The sequence below is a fragment of the Lactuca saligna genome, chromosome 7 (genome assembly GCF_052625555.1).
Source record: "Lactuca saligna cultivar CGN05327 chromosome 7, ASM5262555v1, whole genome shotgun sequence".
Taxonomy (NCBI): domain Eukaryota; kingdom Viridiplantae; phylum Streptophyta; class Magnoliopsida; order Asterales; family Asteraceae; genus Lactuca; species Lactuca saligna.
Window position 1 is genome coordinate 6,974,902 of NC_136423.1, and position 5,182 is coordinate 6,980,083.

General features: G+C 39.0%; 1 pseudogene; it reads right to left on the reverse strand.

The window, feature by feature from the left end:
- Nucleotides 1-2,771: 2,771 nt before the first annotated feature.
- LOC145004721 (UDP-glucuronate 4-epimerase 3 pseudogene) lies at nucleotides 2,772-4,794 on the reverse strand (annotated as a pseudogene).
- Between the last annotated feature and the right edge of the window lie 388 nt (nucleotides 4,795-5,182).

The window sequence follows — 5,182 nt, forward strand, 5'->3', positions numbered from 1 at the left end:
TTATTTAGCTATACCACAATTGATAGGTTCACTGCCTTTTGTGTGTTATTTGATAATTAAAGTAGGATTAAAACTAAGTGAGTTTTACACACATCATATATTAACATATGAAGGGGTTTAAGAACATACCTTGATTGTTATGTAGCAATAACAATCCCAATTCATCCTTGTAATGACTTTGGAAGGCTTAGAGTCACAAGTGTCACTCCTCTAATGGCTTACAAACACCAAGATCAAATGGAGAAGGTATAAAGAGAGAGGAGAGAGGTTAGAATTCGTCCTTAGGACTTCTTGGGAAGGGATTCACGAATTCATGAGCCAAGGGGTGTTTATATAGGTGTAGAGATAGGGTTTCAGTCATTATCCTTATCTAGTTGCTTATCCACAAAGCAACCTATAAGACAATCCTTGAATCCTTATCATAGTCGAATTCTAAGGCCTTATCACCTCAAATTCGTTCACCATATATTTAAGATAATCCTTACCTTATTTTGTAACTATCACATAATTACAAATCAGCCCCTCTAGTTTAATTAATTACACTTGATCACAAAATTAATTCCTAATTAATTATTGACCAATATTAATTAAACAAATATGATTTCTCCTTTAATATATTATTCTTATAACATATTCATAATATCCTCTCTCTCTTTATTTATTTCTCCAATCAAGTTGCTTTGGTGAAGGCAACCCAAAAGGACCATGCACCATCGGGTCAAGTACATACCAAAATAGTTATGGACTTAGATACTAATCCAACACGAACTACCTAAAACAATAATCGATAAATGTAAGATCGAAGGCCTAGTGAGTTACCGCCAGAATACCAATACCATATAGATATAACCATATCATATAAATATATAAACAAACAACATGCATAATGAGCTTTCAGCCTGACTGGACCGCCTCGCATGCCTTCAGCCTATCTGGACCGCTCTCCAAGCCTTCAGCACGTCTGGACCGTCTCGTACGACCTACAACCTAAGGATGAGCATCGTAACCGGGTACCCGCTTTCGGAACCGAAACTGCCTCGAAATTGTCGGTTCCGAAACCAGAAATGCCGGTTCCGGAATTAGAACTACCTTAAGCGGTTCCGATTCCGGTTCCTAAAGTTGTGGAACTGCCTTAAGTGGTTTTGGTTCCGGTTCTCATTTTTTCAGATGCGCTACCCGCTGGGTACCTGCTGGAACCGGTTTATACACACACACACACACACACACACTTTTTTCATTACATGATCGGCAAATATAAAATAAACAAAGTATCTACTTTAAAGCCTTAATATTACCAAAGTATCTTGTTATAGTTTAATATTAAAAAAAGGTTTATAGTATTATTTAGATCGGTTTAGAATATATTTGTCTGATTTTATCTGTCGTTGGTTCAAATTGATACAATTTAGACCGAACTATATTGCAGTTTTTATTAATAAAAAAAACAAATGTTGTTGTAACCGGGTTACCCAGTCTTGGAACCGGAACCGCCGGTTTGTAGTACTGGTTCCAAAAATTTAAGAACCGCCTAGACTGGTTTCAGTTCCGATTTCAACTTTCTGGGAACCGCCGGTTCCGGTTTCGGTTCCAGTTCTCACAAAATGAGGCGGGTACCTGCCTATGCTCATCCCTACTACAACCTATCCAGACCGCTCGTTGGGCCTTCGGCCTAACTGAACCTCTTTGCAGGACCTTTAGTTTATCCGGAACGCCCTGGGTATGTTGGCCTTCGGCACAAAGCATGACCGCCTTTACCTAACCCCCAATCAAAAAACATGTGCACATACATATCATATGCTAGCATATATAATAGTCAAACCGATCTATCCGATCACTAATCGCAACAACTTCCTATTAGCAGGATACATGCCTAACCGGTCACTAACATAGCATATCACCATCCTAACTACCAATATGCAAATCAATAAGCATATCATGCAATAAACTCGGATCTAACTCCGATAAGGTCCGACATTGGTGCCTTAGACCCAGTTGATATAGCAGGGATAAATCACCTCACAAGTAGTGTTGAAAGTACTGAAAACCTCTGATCGTTGTCTCACCGAAATCCTGAACTATTACATAATAAACACCAAGTCAATACATGAGATGTCAGTCTTAACTAAAGGTCCACTCAATCCATCATTTCCTTTCTCTTTATTGGGCCTAGGCCCAATGCCAAATCCATAATCTTGAAAGTCCTTATGTAAAGCCCACTATTGGCCCAATTTACCAAATTGGGCCCAACTCCCTAATTGGACCTCATTCCAAGCTCCATATTCAAAACTAGACCAAAACACCATATTCATAAAGTCCAACAAAGGCTCAAATCAAACTAGTCCATACATAACCCAATTCCCGAAGCCCAATTATCAAAAGCCCAATAAAGGACGTATCCGCGGCGCACTCCTCTGGTACGCTGGGCATACTCGTCATGATGTTGACCACCATTAGGGTGGTTGACCTAGTACACTAGGCGTACTGGATTTACGTTGGGCGTACGTAATGATTTGCTAAAACCTTAATAAGTGCTTAATGGCTTTAATATTTTTAGCTGAATCCAAATTTGAAATTATTTGGTAAACGAACGAACATGACAAACCCTTGTTCGGATTGTTTACGGCCCTAACGCTAGAATGAGATGTAAAAAGCAAGTGGTGGTAAGGTACAACACGGATTACACTATTGTTTTCTGATAAAAAAATTCACAATGTTTCATTATGATAGGTATAAAAAAAACAATCGTGAAAGCAATAAGAAAAAACAAAGTATTAATAAACTCGAGCTATCTCGTTCTATTTATTTGATCCCAAAATGATACAAATCCACAAGATGAAAACAAACGAATTATGGTCAATTCTTCATGAATTCTACAACAATTTTAGTACACATCACAAAAAGAGGCCCAACCAAATCAAAACCATGTCCGATTTCAGGCTTTCCGGGCCTCGTTTACATATACGAAAAACTCGATAACGAAGATAATTTGTGGGAAACGAACAGCATCGTTATAAAACAATCATATCCGAATCAAAATCAAGAATTTGAGAAAACAAAAGAAAAAAAAAATAACCCGATTTGAGAAAGAATTCATTCATCATCAATTATCGTCACTGATCGCTCTTCTTTACTGAACCATAGTAACTCACATACCATCTGACGAACTTCTTCAACCCCGTTTGAAGATCTGTTGTTGGTTTATACCCAAACTCCCTCCGAGCCGAACTAATATTCGCATGGGTGAACTGAACATCGCCATTTCTGGGCAATTTCATCACCAATCGCTTCGCTTTAACCTTCAACAATCGCTCCAAAATGCTCACCAGATCGGAAACTGGAACCGGCGAGGTGTTCCCGAGGTTAAAAACCCGTAATTGCGCAGGCGCACGTTTCTTCCCGCCGCTTCCGGTGCTCTTTTCTGCAGTATCTAACGCACCCAAACAACCCTTTACGATATCATCAATGTAGGTGAAATCACGAGCTACAGTTCCGTGATTTGCAGCTTCAAAGATTGGGATTGATTTCCCTTTTAAAATGTTTCTCGTGAAAAAGAAATACGCCATATCCGGTCTTCCCCAAGGTCCGTAAACGGTGAAGAATCGTAATCCGGTTAATGATAAACCGTATATGTGATTGTAGGTATGAGCAATTTCTTCGCCGGCTTTTTTTGTGGCAGCGTAGAGGCTCGCCGGCTGATCGGTTCGATCTTTTTCTGAAAAGGGGACTTTTGTGTTCAATCCGTAAACAGAACTTGATGATGCCCAAACGATTGCTGGCTGTGGATTCGCGCTTTTACAGACTTCAAGAAGATTAACGAAACCAGCGATGTTGCTATGGACATAAGAGCCTGGATTCTCCATGGCGTAACGAACACCTGCTTGAGCAGCTAAATGCATTACGTGAGTAAAAGGGATTAATTCGAAGAGTTTCTTGAGCAATGCGGCGTCGTTTATGTCTCCTTCCACGATATAGATCCCACTTCGTTCGAGTAGAGATTGACGAGCTCGTTTGAGTGCAGGATCATAGTAATCGTTGAAGTTATCAAGGCCTAAAACGCCATCTCCACGGCGTTTCAAGGCGACGCTGACATGGGTTCCGACGAATCCGGCTGCTCCGGTGACTAAAACGGAGAACCCGTTTCTTGACCGGATCCTGGCGGAGGATCTGACACGTTTCTCCCAAGCGAGTCCCCCCCATGAACTGGTTTTTAAAGATCTGCGAGAGAGATCTGATGCGATTGATGACGATGATGAGTATGGTGATGATGATGATGACGACAACGACGAAGTAGATGGTGATTTGAAGAATAAAACCAAGATTAATCCCAAGAACACAAAGAATGTGAGTTTTGCTACAGATGAAAAATGCCTGCATCTCTGAATGTACGACGATTTTTCCATCTTGAATTTCCCCGGCGTTGATGGGATATTATCCATATGAGATGACGACATTTGCTTCATAATCTTCAATGAAAACTTGAAAAAGTAAACACACACACCTCTTCTCTTATTTCCCCTGGTTTTCTTCTTATTTGACTAGGGTTTGATGAATAATTGGTGGGTTTTCTTCTTTTTCGCTCCGGAATCTAACAAGATAAGAAGGAACAAAGTTTCCTATGTGTTGGGGCAATTCCTCCAACTTTATTATGCTTTTTCGATTGTAGGGGAATCTGAAGGTTTCTTGAAAGAACTGTTGTTGGTATTGTGGGTTTTTTTGGTTCTACAGAGAGAGAGAGAGAGAGAGAGAGTGGTGATGAAGGTCGACCAAAATGAAGGAGTAAATTCGAAGGATTTGAATTAAATTGTATTATAATGGAGCTATCATCAAACACAAAAACATAATAAAAACTAAAAAGGTCAAACTGGGTCGTGTAATTCAGGAAATAATATACAAAATCTTTATGAATTTGATCAATGATTTGGGGTAAATTAAGAGTTTTTCTATAAATTACAGAAATTAAAAATTTTACTGGTTTGAACGTTTGATTGGTCAATGGAAACCTTTAATTTAATAGGCTTCCATCTTTTCCATCTTATGATTCTTAGTTTTTACAACATCATATGGATACTTTGGTTTTTTTTGGATAACTATTCAATTTTTGAAAATTAAATGATTGTCATGTTTAAAATGGGTCCATTTGGAATTTTGGTTTTATAAATTGTGTATTCCGTTTTCATTTGCA